General features: G+C 37.1%; 1 pseudogene; it reads left to right on the forward strand.

Moving 5' to 3' along the window:
* Positions 1 to 16,283, forward strand: part of LOC149302711 (solute carrier family 22 member 23-like) — a 64,671-nt pseudogene that overhangs the window by 40,813 nt on the left and 7,575 nt on the right.

A 16,283-nucleotide genomic window follows, 5' to 3' on the forward strand; every position in this document is an offset into this window, starting at 1 on the left:
ATCATAATCCTAATTGTATTTCCATGCAGTTAGTGGAAGTTATTGGCAATTTATAAAAATATGTATCCTGGAGCAGAAACAGCATGAATCTGCAAAAAATTGTTTTGGTTATGTTTAAGAAATATTATTCTCTCCCATGCTGTTAACCAGCATAGCTCCTAAAATCTGCAGCTTTGTAGCGGCTCTAAATATGCTCAAATCTGTCGTTGAAATAGTCAATATCAAATAACAGATGGAATAAGTATCTTGTTATAATACCTTTTTTATTGGACTAACAGAATTTTGGAATGACAAGCTTTCGGGAGCTCTTCTCCCTTTCTCAAGTCTAAAACATTTCTCTGAAATAGTCTGTACAATTGTTACTTATGAAACATTTTCCAATAATTTTCTATTTAAATTGATAGGCCAAAATCAAATTAGTTTTGGGTCTTCCTCAAGATGGTTTCTTAGAAACATACTATGGGCCTTTTAAAGGCTGGGGGTACTTTATTATTATTATTATTATTACAAAATTATTTTTTTTTTGTCTTTTAAAATATTTTTTAAGTGTTTTCATGTGATTATCCCTTTAAAAGGTAAGTGTAATGTTACTATATTTGTAACAGGAATGCTCATGGATTGACCATGAGTCTCACAATTTTTAGTCCAGGCTCTACCCTTCCACAGCTTTTCTTGAGTTTTAGTTCTAACAGTGGGAACACGGGGAACACATTGTTGAGCATAAGCAGACTGTTCCACCAACTAATTCAGGAAATTAAATCGGTAGTTAATTTGGCTACCAAATCATCACTTGATTCAGATATGGCTGCCAAGAAAAACAGATTCCTGGCACACACTAATAGCATACACTTGTAATTTGGAAATTAGTTTGGTGCGTTGGCTGTAGTTTGAATTTCACTGTTGGTACATGATACAGAAAACTGTGGAAATCAAACCACTGAATCCTGCTGAATTGACAGTTAATATATTAGTTTTACTGATGGTTTATTACATTTAAAGGGCTAATTTGGTGAAATCTACGAAAGGAACAAATACAGTCAAACGCCAGTTAGTATAAAAAAAAAACAAAACATGTTTTTTTGACGCAAGGATCTTAAGCTATATATAACTTGAAACGTTGTCCATTGATTAACAAATTTGTCAGTGCATGATGGCTGGGGGGAATTAAACAATCTGTGAAGAAAACTGCTTTTAACCTAAGGGTAAAAGCAGACCATTTGCTAACCCTGCAGCCACGAGCAGAGGTTGGTTATTAGATAAGGCCCTACCTCTATGGAGACCTTCTATTCTCCCTGAGCTGCTGGATTCAGAAATGAACTAAGCAGCAACTTGTCTGTTATGGCCGACATACCATATCAATGAAAGGGAAAGCCTAAGATGCCCATCGCTGTGCTGCACACAGAACCACTGTACGTGGCACATGGAGGCCCTGTAAAATATATAATTTATAAGAAGCATGTTCTTCTGGAAGACTGCAATTAGATATGGTCTTCTTTCTGTGGCTCAGTTAGGATCTCCCATGGTCCTCTTGCTGCATGTTACAATCAGGGCCGGCCCGACAATGGAGCCGAGTGGGGCAACCGCTCCAGGCGGCACTCTTGAAGGGGCGGCACTTTGCCGCCCCAAGCCCTTTTTTTTTTTTTTTTTTTTTTTTTAAAGCGAAAGAGAGAGAAAGGGGCGCCGCTGTCGGTACTGCTCGGCGCCCCTCGCTCTCTCCTCTGCGGCAAGTCTCCCTGTTCGGTCTCGGTGCTGGCTTGTAATGCTGAGTGCCGGAAGATTTCCGGCGCTCAGCATTACAAGCCGGCACCGAGACCGAACAGGGAGACTCGCCGCAGGACTGCTGAAAGGTAAGTACAAGAAGGGGGGGGGGCGGCAGGGACGGAGGGAGAGGAAGGGTAGATAAGGGGGGGGCAGCATTTTAATTAATTCGCCCCAGGCGGCATTTTGCCTTGGGCCGGCCCTGGTTACAATGAATTAATTCTTCTTGAGTACAGGTTTAAATTCTGGCTATTGTGTGGACTGGCCAAAGTAGCCGTTGGACGTCATTTGTTTTATTCTTTGCATAAGTATCTTTGGCCCTAACCTCTTTCACAGAATACCTTTTTTAAAATGAAAATGTGGGAAAGCCAATCAAAATGAACACAAATCAACCAGAAGCATTGTCTGGATGCAAGTAAGCGCAAGCAAGCCTTTTGTGAGCTTTAATCCAATTAAAATGACAAGACAATGCCCTCTCTGTATTCATAAAGCTATATGGCTTATTTAAGCTTAAAATTCTAAAAACTATTTTACTATCTATTCCTCATGTAGCTTTGTAATTTCCGCAATGTTTCATTCTAGTATCTTTCCAAAGTGTGGCCTAATTACAGCTATGGCTGTGGAAAAAAGTGCTGAAGGACGTTGAATATTTTAGGTTAACTGAACATAGTTTGGTGCACAAAATCTTGCATTTGATATCTAGCGTGCCCACAGGGTGTAGATTTGCTCAGTGTATTTAACAGATATTTGAAATTGCTTTTTCTATGTAACAAGCCAAAGCTATGACCGGCTTTTAAATAAAATTATCAAGTTTTCATTTATTACACTTAAACGTGAAACTAGTAGTTAAGCTACTACCCTAGTAGAATTTGTATATAAGAAAATCCCACATATATTTTTTTGTTTTCATGGGGCAATACATTAAAGCCACTTAAAAATGGTTCCAAGGAAGAAGTATCTTATTCGTATCTTGTTCTTAATAACAAACCATGTTTTTGGGGGGCTGCAAGGAGATTTTGCCAGAATACAAAGCTCGCGGGAGGCAGTACTCCTTGCACCGCGTTCCCAGCTTTGCCCCAAAATCATTTTTAAAACAACCTCTCGTTTTTTTATTTTTTTTTATTTTTTGGTCTTCTTTTTACTGTCTAACTGGGTATTAATGATTGAATAATATTTGAAAGAGTATGGCAGGATTACAGAACTAAGCTTGACACCCCCTGTACATTTTAGCCGTTTAATATGGGGTCATACAGAGAACACATAGGATGTATTGGTTTCAGTACTTTGCAGTTCCATTCCCTAGAGACAAATTTTGATACACAGCTATATAATCTATAATCTGTGGAGAAAAGGCTTCCTGACAATAAGGATATGGTTAAGATCCAGGGTTTATTTTGTGTAGTGTCTCCGGAAGTGTTTCCTGCTCTTCAAAGTTGCTCATTAAAATAAAATGTAGATCATTCGATAAAAGGAAGGAAATTCTGACCAAAAGAGGTTGAAAAATGGGTTTTAACATCACGTTTGTGTTGATTATAGTTCAAAAGCATGCCTTTTAACATGCATTTCGGCAACATATTTAATTTATTCCGTTTGTGGCATTAGTATTATGATTTATGCTTCCCAAGTTAAAAAAGTTTATCTGGTTTGCTTGCTCCCAAAATTACAACCTTTAAAGTTTTTTGTTTTTTTTTATATAATATTTTAAGATACCATTTTACCAATGCCTGTTTTTGAAGTCCCTTGGGCCAAACTTATGAAAAATAACCCTTGATGCAAACTGAAACATACAAGAAAAATACAACCTCTATTTATTTAAAACCCTAATCATTATCATTCTAGTGTGTTGCATAGATGTGTAAGTAGTAACTTAAATGTGTATATACGTGATATATATGTAATTTTTATGTACGTAAGGGGTGACTAGTTCTGGAAATGTAGATTGGAAAGCTAATATTCAGAAAAAGCGTTCATAGTTAAGAGTCTAAAACAAAAAAAAAAACCCAAAACGTTTTACCCAGGTAACTGCATCACTAACCATGCATACTTTCACCTCCACTAAAGCCAAAGAACATTTAGATGGGTTGTTGAATGAAGCCTGTTATGTTTTCATGTAAATATATGCAATTGGTGTCCCATGTGGGATATTCTGGTGGGGTCAGTAGATTAGGCAGGGACCCTGGCACACCTGGGAGCTTCTTGGGCTCGGCTACCTGTAGAGCCCCCTCTCCTAGTAGAGAGGCTTTGTATGGGGTATACCTAGCAGTGCGTATGGGCAGCACTAGCCCCAGATATTTAGCCAGGAGTAGGAGGGAAAGTTTGCGGTTAGTTGTCATGGATAAATGCCGCTCTCACTGTCCAAAAAAGAGGGAAGCGACCTGGGGAAGCAGCTCTTTGTCTGGAGACTCTGGGTCAAACCCAGAGATTTCCTGGTATGACAATTTAGGTTACTGTAACTATGCCAAAGTTTAACTAATGCAGCAAATGAGGGTTGTTATTAGTTTCTCAAAAGTTGCACTTTTTAAATAACATTTACATATGTGTAGCTTACTTTAAGCTGAGCGTGCATCTTGTCTTGCTACTTCCTGTTAATAGGTATCTCCAACACCAAAAACATGTGATACTTCATCTTGTGCAAACAAAATGTGACATAACCACAGCATGATAAGAAACGACCCATAACCTATAAGAAAATGATAGTATTGTACATGAGTGGTTGTTGTCTGTGCACAGGCCATGCCCTTAAAGAGAGTTTAGTACACCGTATCATCTTTTTGTACATTGTTATAAGGCAGGTCATTTCTGAGACCACAAAAAGCCAAAAGTAGTTATACACAAAAGCTCACCAGCTACTACGAGGTCCTCTGTCTGGTGGCATGAGGACACGGTATAATTATTGGCCAAATTAGTTTTATTATTCTTTTCTATTAATTTGTGTTTTTTCTTAACCTGAAGAGTGTCTCTGGAGATCACAGATGGATGCCTTTCTATATCTAAATGTCGCTAAATATATTTATTTCAAGTCTAGGGCTAATTCTGTTCCTGTTAAAGGTAATCTTGGACTTATTTATAAAATGTCCTGCAATATAACCGGATTAAAGCAGTGATTACGTTTACTTGGATTTATTGTTTGTCACACGTATGAACATTTGTGATGCAGTAAACAGCAATGTGTAACTGAAAAATAAATGAAGCATAACTATATATAAATGATCCACAAAATAGTATGATGAAACAACCGTGCTATGATCTAATTCATCTTCGACCATCTACACACTTTGCATATTTTTGTGTTTGGTTTTTTTTGTGAACCTGTCTTTGGAATTTTACATGTATTTGGAAACGCCTAATTACAGTTGTCAATATTATGATTACTGAATGTCACACTTTATTGGATGTGAGATAAACAATGGGCCATTACTAGAAAGCCTTCAAATTGTTTCACATTTTTTAAATGTTTACAGAATAATTTTTCTTGATGACCTGAAGGGTGGTGAAGTTTGAAGACAGTATGTAGATTAATTTCATTTAGGGAATGGAAACTATTCCATAGCCTTACACAAAAAAAACCCCAAAACCCTTTTCAAGTAATAAAAAAATAAATAAATAAATTAAATTCATACGGAATAGAAGTAGAAAATGGAGACTTTACACAGGAAAACGTGATTGTATTCACGTTGTGCTATAGAGAAGACTTAGTTGCGCTCTGAAGAGAACAGATTGTGTATTTTTGACCATGGTCTTTAGTAATAACTATGCTGAGGTTCAGGAGATATGGTATATTAGGGCTCTGTAGTTGTGTAATTCTCTAAATTTGCCTTGCTTGAAGAAAATGATTGTGAGAAAAGGAACCTTCTAGTGGACAAATATATAAAATAAATGAAACTACGGGATAATGTTTACCTATTTATATTCCGGGGTTGTATATTTTCCGCTGTTTCAGGTTTGCAGGTCACAGTTTATTTCTTCTGCTCTTTGTTGTGTAAAGCATATATAGTTGTATGCTCAATTTAATATAGATGCCGAACAATATTCCAGTTATGTAGTTGTTATAGAACATTAACCAGAGATGGATGAGGTGCTGGAGAGTTTAGGCAATAAGCCATCATTTATTATCTATTGATTGGCAGCCCAGTACTCATAGGACCCTAAAATTTTAATACATAAAGGGACACATCTTTTTTTAAGCATATTGGAGTCTGTATTAGATGAACGACATGTATGGAATACACATCTGTGCAGTTGAGCATTTTTAGACCATTTTTATTCTTTTTAAGGCTATTGGAGTACAAGTAAAATATACATATGCTACTAACCACTGCAAATGGCCAGCAATGCTAGTTCTCGTATTTAACTTGGCTCTTCACTTAAGCAGCTGTTCTTTGGTACAGGGTAACAGGCACAGCGAGAGACGGTGTACATGACATAGGTCATTTCCTCAGATGAACCTTCCCAATTTTGTTGGAAATGCTTAACACAATTCTTATGAGCATTGCTGTTCTCTTGCTGAGATTCCCAATTTAGAAGGATAATAGGTGTTATGTGTGTACCAAAACAGAATGATTCATGTCTGCTTAGAAATACCAATAAGCATCCCTACCAAGTCAAATAAGTAATGGAGGTGTAAATGTGCACTCCCTTATTTGTTCTGTAAGCAAACTGTTCTTGCGGAGTGATAATTAACCTCTTCATTAGGTCTCAGAGGTCTTGCAAAAAGTTCTATTCCTGCAGTGATGCCGCACTTGGTGAAGGCCAATCATTCATTATCTATGAATAAATAAGGACTAATAGAATATATTTACATTCCATATTTTGATGTTCTCAGGGCCATAGAAACATAAGAGCTGATGGAGGTTAAGCTCCAGGCCCATCAGCCATATTGTGCGACTGCCCACCTTTCTTTCCTAAAGTGACCACATACCTTTTGGTTGGTGATATCCTTTTTCCAAGTAGTTGTAGGATTTTTTTAGACTGCTGGTGAGATCCAATCCAACTACATATATATAGCTAATATATAAATAGTACATTTTATTAGTTACATTGATAAGTGCTTGCTCATGTGTTTTTTCTCCTCTAAAACCCACCTATTTCTTGTTCGCTAGGAGAAATTAGTGTTTAATTCCCGTTATTCTTCCTTTTCAGATTAAGGAATATAAGGGAGGTAGGATAAATGGAGAAAATGCAGCTGTAAATTTCAGATTAATTTGGATATTTTAGAACTTTAGGGATATCCATGTTAGTCCATGGATGGTATGCAAAAAAATGAGTATTGCTCTTTGGGTAATACATTGTTTCAGACTTGATAAAGAGAGGTTAATATTTTCAAACGCTTGGTCTAAAAACGAAAAAAACTAAAAAGGTGTGCTAGTTGTTGTTATTTTAGTAGGTTTATAAAATGTTTTGTCCATTCACTGAAAAACACCGTTAAGGGATTTATTGCCAAGAGATTTTTGCTTGAGATTGTGCCACTAGATCAATATAAAGGCCATTGAGTCTCTTTGTTTAGTGAGTTATACAGATTACTTATTGATCTATTAATCTGGAATTTGTAATGTGATGTAACCAGAATGCTTTGACATTAAGTGACAAAATATCATGTTATCTTTAATGTAATTGGTTAATTAGCATTCATTTTCATTTTGTGTGACATCTTTCTCTGACCAGTAGCCAGGTTATGGTAATTTTGTCTTGGATACAGATCTGTTAATTCCGCTGATTGCGACATACTGTTAAGCGTAATGGGCCAAAATTCCAGTCGTTGAGAGGGACATGCCGGCTTTATGGAATTTTACTGGGAACACTGTTCAACAATAGATTGTGTTACTTGTCTGACTGACTAATGATTAGAGATATCGGGGGGGGGGCACAAAAACTGGATGAAGTGCATCCCTTTTTTTAAATCGATAAGCGGGTCAGGATCTTTTTTTTTGACTTGTAAACATTAAGTGTGGCTGGGGTTGACACATTGCCTATTAAAATTGTACATTTAGGGATTGATGGTGCTTCAGGACCATCTTTGATAAAAGCACCCTAACTACTTAAAAATCATACACCGACATTTAAATTGATAACGTTTGGGGGTTTTGCACACTGTGGGCTGTTCTTGCCATCTGTATACACCTTCCGTTAAAATGTTCCTACATTGCTACACGATTCATTGTACAGGAAGCTGATTATGTCCATTACACACATTGTCAACCTACCACACCCTCCTTGTGTAGTAATTACCACGGAGTGTTTTCTGAACTGTGTTGTTCCAATATCTAAATACTATTTCTTGTTACCACAGTTTCATTTGGTGCTATTACAGAAACTCCCAAAAATCCTTATTGTAATGGGGGAAAAAACACAGAAAAAAAAATCAGAAGAGGGCTAATAAGGAGTTCAGGAGGGCAATTTCCCCCCCCCCCCCGGGCTGTTCCGGTTTCATGATTTTGGGCCACTGACCTCTAAAATAACAATCTTATTGTTTGATGCACCCATTACTTTATCCTCTGAATAATGGCTAATCTTTGTATTTTGTTTTTACATTTCACTGGTCAATATTGATTTATGTTTATTATATTGAAAGATCTCCTTTTGTGGAGTGAATTATACTATTCTACCAGTTTAAGCACAGATTTGGTTTGTATCTTATTTAGTGCTTTATAAGGGAAACTAAAGTACTTTGCATGATTTTTAGCTGGAAAGCTAGTGGTTTTGGCTGTGTTCATTCTTCTTGTTGGATTTTCTTCGCAATGTGTTAAAAGTAAATGTGGTTGGAGTCACGTAGAAGAGCTTAGACACCTGACCATATGTATGCTTTTCCCTTGTTGCTTTATAAATGCTAATTTGCCAGGTTTGCTGCTTACAGTTCAAACCGTTTCTTAAAACCTTTACAAATTAGGTGCATGTGTTTTGTTAAAATAAATATATATTTTTTCTCCTTATTAAGTATCTGCCAAATATCTTTACCAAGAGATTTGGTGCCTTACGCCATTACTGTTCAACAGAACAATCTCTGTTCATGGCCAGGAAGGGTTTTTTGGTTTGAAAAGTCTGTAGGTTAATTACATATTTTAATAACTTCTGGTGAATATTGAATCTTAAATCTCTACTGATCAATCAGTGAAATCTTTCAATAGCCCAAGTTCTAAAAGAGAATAGCTAAATGGCAAGGTAAAAATGATGTTGTAGGGTAGGCTTATGTTACTGACCACAAAGTGTCAAGAAATGAACCAGAAACCCATTTGAGCAAGAACTCTGCATTCACGGGCAAAGGCAGAGGGATGAAAAACTTCCTGAATCGTACATCCCTGATCAATAAAGCTTTTATTTTAAAATATAAACCTAAGCACTTACATTTCACACAGTGAGAGATTTTGTGAGCCACAAACTAAATGCCCTTCAAATTATATTTTTTATTCCAAAATCGGTTGTAAAGCTCAAATTTTTTCATCATTTTTACCTCTGTTTCTATATTGTGGGCACTTATTCATGTTTAGGTGGCATCACCTGCTCCCACGTTTCACAGATTTTATTTTTTTTTCTGCTGGAACAGGGTGAAAGCAAAAGGCAGTTTTAGAAGTAATTAACTATAAAGCAATTATAAACAATGAAAAAATACTGTCTTAACATTTCAAACATATTCTTTTATGTTTTAAATTGTAAGGCATTCTAAAGCAATGCATGCTAACATTATGGGATTTCCACTTCAACATTTTATTGAGTCATGTGCAGATGTTGGAAAGGAAATTCACGTGATGAACTGTTGCCTTTAATTGGGTTTTCCATGAACTCCACATCCAGCCGAGCAACTCTTACCGACACACCTTTGTTCCCATGATATGTTGTACTTTGATACTAGAGGCTGTATTTAAGTGATTAATGATTAACAATGTCGCAGTCAATCAGCTGCTACACATTTTTCTCATGATGCAGATGACATCATTATGATGTGATGGCTGGGCACTGCTGTGGTTGGCATCTTCGTTATGCGTTGATATTTACACATAATATGAAGACATCCTTGCCTAGGGTGTGGTTCAACGGTTGAAAAAAAATGCAATATTTTATCGTGGATTACGTTGCATTCTATTTTTTGATGTGTCGAAGGCTAAATTGTCTATAAGCTGCCCAATAAGATCAATGTAATAAGAAGCCAAGGTTAAAGGTTATTTATTCTTGTAGTATTCTAATTCTCGATACACTGTGCTGTGTTCAGTAAACATACATCTAGCCAGTAATTGGTATCTATCTTTCATATATCCTCTAGATACGTTATGAGTGGAAGCTATTATAAGAGAGCTGTTTGATGTTTGTCAGGCAGTTCGCACTGGCCTATATACCAAGTCTTGCATGGTGTTATTTAAGACAATCGCATTAAAAACACACAGTTGAACTGGGATCTGTCAGCCTAGGCTGCAAATAATGGAAAATATGCTTAGGAAAACATGCATGTGCCGAGGCTCATATTTTCAATGTGATGAGTCCTAATAGATGAGTCCCAAAGGAGATGTTTCATTAGCAACATTGCCAGAGCCAGATTTCCCATTAGGGTATGCCAGCACACCAGTTCCTATGATTAACTGTTAAGCTGTAAGCGCGTATCAGTAACACGGTTCTGTGGATGTCTAAATTCTATAATGCTGCCTGTGAACAAGGAGCTGATCGTCTGTAGTAATGATACATAACAGGGGTTCATTAAGCCAAGCTTCTAAAAGAGTGCCCACTCAGTATTAGTTAAAGCTCTTTCCTGATCTTCATCTTCTCTGTAACATATCTTTTATCATTTTCTTCCATTGTGGATGTCCTGTGCTTTTATTAAACCAGTAACGATTCATAATATAATACTTAATGTTTATGTGATATCTGCTGACATGCTGGGCTTGTACATTTGTCTGCAAAACACCCAAGGTTATGTTCTGAGTAAATCATCTAATGCTTTTGTCCACTGTGCTTTTATTTTAGGGATAGAACTCTGTCCGCCCAGTCACAGATTCATGATAACGATGATTGCGAGTTTCACCGCTTTGGCTGGACAGTTCCTTCTTCCTGGTATTGCTGCACTCTGTGGAGACTGGCAAATCCTGCAAGCAGTCATCATCTGTCCATTCATCTTGATGCTGCCTTACTGGTAGTAAGTATCTCGCAATCCCATGTCATTGGCTGGGAATATGCCTTTTTTTTTTTTAATGCCAAAATATGTGTGTGGGGGGGTTGTTGAATTTTAATATAAAGGTAATTCCTGAACCACAAGTTTTTAAGCACGAAATAGCTGTTTGCACTATATAAATAAAATAACGTGCTTTTTTTCATTGAAACATAAACAGCTGCTCATATGCATTTAGCTGTATAAAATGGATTGAAAGTCTTTGGGGGGGGGGGTTGTGTTGCAGTAAATTGTTTCTCAGCAGCTCTAAAGTAAATCTGATTTGCACAGCAGCAAATAATAATGCCTAATGAAATGCTCCATACACTGTGTGTGTGTGTAGGTATGGAGTACATATGTATAAACACATCATAAAGTATAATGTGTGTTGCCCCTTTGTACTAAAGCTTGTCTCAGGTGGATGATTACTTACTTTGTCTATGGGATAATTTAAGTAAGCCTTTCTTTACATGCTAGAAAAGATCAGTAGGAAGTGTAGCTGAGCGAGTGGGACAGGGATGTGTAGCCCATGCGTTTCATTGATTGGCAGTGGAGACGCTGCTGATGCTAAAATGATCCTTTTCTGAGTAGCTGCAGATCTGTGAATTGACACAGCGTAGTTTGGAAAGCTGGTGGCTTATATTCCATATCCAGCACTGCCGAAAGCTCATTATGCAAGTGCAGTGTAGCATAGAGTGACAAAATGCTGGCATGATTCACAGTGTACAGGCCAGCTGCATCAGTATGGCGCATAGGAGATCAGATGTTGCAATAACCTATTTATTACAGAAGCCCCTGGTAGTTGGTTGGAAGGGGATGTTAGAGGTGTTTGGTTTTACTTAAGAGCAATGCCTTTATACCAAAGATAGCTATATAGATACATACATACAATGTTATAGTATGTAAATAATCTGCAATTATGTAAACATGATAGTAACCAAATATTTTATCTCGTAGTATTTTCCCAGAATCCCTGAGATGGCTCATGGCTACACTTCAGTTTGAGGCTTCCAAGAAACAAATTCTTGAGATCATTCACAGAAACCGAGTGAACACCGAAACTGATATAAAAGGAGTAATGCCTGGTGAGTACTGTCTGCATTATGTCTGCAGTGTTTTTGGTAAAAGTGATATCGCTGTTGGGGTGTCAGTATGTGACCTATGGGTTTTATTGCTTTCGCAATAGCCAAATTAGCCGATTATGTCATACACACAATTTTTTTAAATTAAACATTTTACTTTATATTGCTTTTTCATACATTATTTTGTATATCATAAACGGTTTCCCCTAAGAGAAGACATTTTAACAGTGAGCAAATACAGCAATCATACATATAAAGTTTATGTTCGTATGTCGGATACGACAAACAGATCTTTAAAAAAAAAAATAGTACAAAAATGTATTTTTGTTACAAATCATAAATTTCCATATTCATATTACTAGAAATAAACCCATTCATTTTTATGGAGAAGAGATCGAGAGGAGGAGAGAAGATCCTATTCCATATGTGCGATGTCTCTTAGTTAATTAGTTGTATCCTGAAATGGATGGGGAAGATAACCATTTAGACCATACTTGAGCATGGATATCTAATTTGCCTTCGTTAGAATAAAAAACCCCTTTTCATATTACATTGATAGCTAATTTGATTAATGAGTTCGTGCCACATTATTTCATTTTTTTTCCAATATCTAGAAATGCAGATTTTAATAGTTAATAAGATACGGATTAACAACTTTAATCTGATATTTATCTAATAAAGGCAAATTAGTATGTAGAAGAAAAGTATAGAGCTGCAATAATAATACGCTCACTTGTTAGTTAATGGATTCTAATACATCACATTCCCACCAAATCTGAACTAACATTCCTATTTCTCTTAAACATCGCCAACATCTGTCCCATAATGTGATATCTATGTTCCGTAATTTCTATGGTGTTAAATACCATCGATAGATTAATTTATAATGTAATGTACACGTTTGTCACACGTATTTTTAATGTGTGAGGCTGAGATGGATGAGCATACCTGTGACAAATGGGCAAAATCTTAGGCTACGATTAATTAACACCTTTTCTCGCTGATATAATATAGTTGACATCCCTACTTAAATACAGATGGCAATACAGAATGTCTTTACATCTTGATAAGTAATTACAACCATATGGTTGATACATTAGTGATTCTCTACAATATAATCTTGTTCCATTGAAGGGTTTACATTTGAAGCGTCTTAGTGCTGGTTTATTTAGAATGTTCTAAGGTATACCTAAGAGTGTAAAGATACACAACAATAGGATCATATCCATTGGAAGAAATGTTTGGCAGTATGCTGTAAGGCAAAACACAAGTGCCATTGCGTTTCTATTCATTTGAGCCGTAGTTTGATTTAACCTTATTTGATTTATAAGCAATTTGTTCATTATTTTTTATTGGTCCTAGTTAACATTTTTGTATTTCCCATTTCGGTGCAAGCCGAAGCCGTAGCGAATATTGAACCTTCTCACCTTTTGTGGTGATTATGACATCATTGGTTCAAACATAAAGTCTCGCTGTTAGTTTTATTTAAACCTATATAAAACCAAGAATCTTTAGTTGTTTGGGGGGGGGGGTAAAGCATTTGAAAAAGTTTGGTAACGAAACCTTGATTTATGTATTCCAGAGCTGGAGAGGAACCTTAGCAGTAGTACCAAGAAGGTATTCATCCTCAAACTTGTTAAGACAAGGAATCTGTGGAAGAATATTGTGGTTCTCTGCGTGAATTCGTAAGTAAAATGTGTTTTGTTCAAGAATAACAAACAACTTATATGCTTTCCATACCTATTCTAATAATACCGTATTGGCTCGGATATAGGCCGCCCCCGTATATAGGCCGCACCCTAAAAGTTTGGTGCTTTTTTAAAGAAAAAGTTTTTTTCTTTAAAAAAGCACCAAAAAAACATGCTGCCACTCTGTCCTCCCTCCCCGAGATATGCTGCCACTGTCCCCCCCCCCCGAGATATGCTACCACTGTCCTCCCTGCATGAGATATGCTACCACTGTCCTCCCTGCATGAGATATGCTACCACTGTCCTCCCTGCATGAGATATGCTACCACTGTCCTCCTCACTTACCGGAGCAGACTCCCGGGTGTCTTGCGGGGCCGGCGGGGGACATCTACGCAATACGCGTATACAACTTCCGGTGCCGGCACTGGGACTGCAGTCCCGGGCGTCGAGCGCTAGACCCCGAATATAGGCCGCACCCCCACTTTAAAAACTTAAAGTGGGGGAAAAAAGTGCGGCCTATATTCGAGCCAATACGGTACATGGTTGGTTTTTTTTTTTTAAAGAAAGGAAAATAAATAAATAAAAGCACAGAAACCTTTTAAGAAGCATTTACGGTTTCTATGGCAACACCCTATCAGGTGCTTTTACGTGACATGACAAGTGTTCCAAGAAAACAAAAATACGAACGAGGCCAAATTTTACTTAATTTGACTTGATTTACTGGAAATGCTTTAATGGTACATTTAGTTACCAAAGGGTTACTCTTTTTTTTTCTTTTTTCTATTGAATGACATTTAATTGTAGATATAACATCATGTCTACTGTATGTTTGTCCCATTTTCAAATTTACTCTGTTAATCATGCGGACACGTTTTTTTTTTTGTAAACACCCTGAAACTGGTTGGTCATTCCAATAGCTCATATTTGCCGTTCGTTTTTGCTTTGCAATTATAAAACGTTTGTGTGTTTTAAAATCGAATTGATGCAAAAGGAAAAGCAACCACGTCCAGTATTTATTAATTCTGCATTCTTGATACGATGCTATAAGAAAATCCTTGTCTTTGTTATTAAAAATGTGGTTTTGTGTCCCCCCTACAGGCTGACTGGTTTCGGAATACACCACTGTTTTGCGAAAAGCCTAATGGACCCAGACATTAACTTGCCCATAATCTACAATTTCTATGTCAACTATTACACCTTGGCAGGGATAGCTTTGGCCTCGTGCTTAGTCATGTGCCCTGTTGTTAGTTTTATGGGCCGGAGAGGGGGACTGCTTTTCTTCATGATCGTGACAGTCCTGGCATCTCTCCTCCAACTGGGTCTTCTTAATTGTAAGTCCTTTTCGATATCTGATTTTTCTTTTCATAGATTTCAGTACCTTTAACATGTAATTGACGCATGCCTTCCACCCTTTATTAAGTTTTAATTTTATTTTAACTAAGCTAAAAAAAATAGACTTGTGTGCACCAGTACACATGCATAGTAGCACCATGTCAGCTAGCAACCAAGCTCCTATTTATAGACTCTATTCTTGAAATTGCCATTCTTTTTGGAGTCCGTTCACTAGAGCGTTTGTCATGATGCATTATTGAGGGCAAACCCTAGTACCCTGCACCTGTACCTGCATAATTAATGCAGTATAGGTCTTAATGGTCCTCATTGATTTCACTATAGAGGGGCAGTTCAACTCATCTTGCAGGAAGAACGCTCCATTCAAGACTCCATTCATTCCAAACTAGATGTTCTATTTAATTTTATTATTGTGAGCCCCATCTGTAGGCAGGAATAATATTATTAGAAATTGGTGGATATCAATCTGTATGCAATTGCTAATGTTTTCTCCTTTTTTTTTTTTTTTTTTCTTCCAACCTTTTCCTGAACGTCTAAAGTAATCGGAAAATACACTCTGCACCCTGAAACAGGTATGTTTGCAATTATTAGCATCGTTTGTAGAGCCCTGCTGCCTAAATAGCACAGGGCGGCATGTAGTTGTGGGGATAGGAGCTAGGGTTCACAGAAAGGTCACCTATTAGTTAGATAGGAGGGTTCAAAAGTTCAGGCTAGGAAGTCTTCAAAAAAAAAAAAAAAAAAAGCTGTGTTATATAAGTTAGAAATTTCGGGGTGCGCGCGTGCCGTTTAGTGATTTGCCGCCTTGGTCTCGAGGCGTCTCGAGGACGCCTCGCGCTGTGCAAAGGGCGCGAATTTGCGCTATAAATAGAGGGACTGAGGGGTCGTTTTCTTCATGCCACAAGGCGAACTGCTGGCTGTGCTACTGACCCTTTAGGCTGGTAATAGCAGCTGTGCAGGAGAGCTGCGGGCGAAAATGGAAGCTCTTTTGGAAAAACTCCCACCCCCCCTCCCGTTTATGTTAAAAAAAAAATAAAAAATAAAAAAAAGGTGTGTGTATAAAAAAAAATAATAAAAAAAATATATATATATATATACAAAATTTGTAAAAAATAAAAAAAAAAATGTCGTGTGCTTTTATTGGGGTTAAAGTTGTCCTGCATTGGGATGAATTGGTTATGTGGTGGTTGTCTGCTGGCTTTTAGGGCGGTAGGCATTTTATATATATTTATGTTGTGTAAATTATATATGGAGGTTAAACTCTGGGTTTGGGCCAAGAGT

Source organism: Sceloporus occidentalis, unplaced genomic scaffold, assembly GCF_023333645.1.
Source record: "Sceloporus occidentalis isolate IW3139 unplaced genomic scaffold, rSceOcc1.0.p SCAF_18, whole genome shotgun sequence".
Taxonomy (NCBI): domain Eukaryota; kingdom Metazoa; phylum Chordata; class Lepidosauria; order Squamata; family Phrynosomatidae; genus Sceloporus; species Sceloporus occidentalis.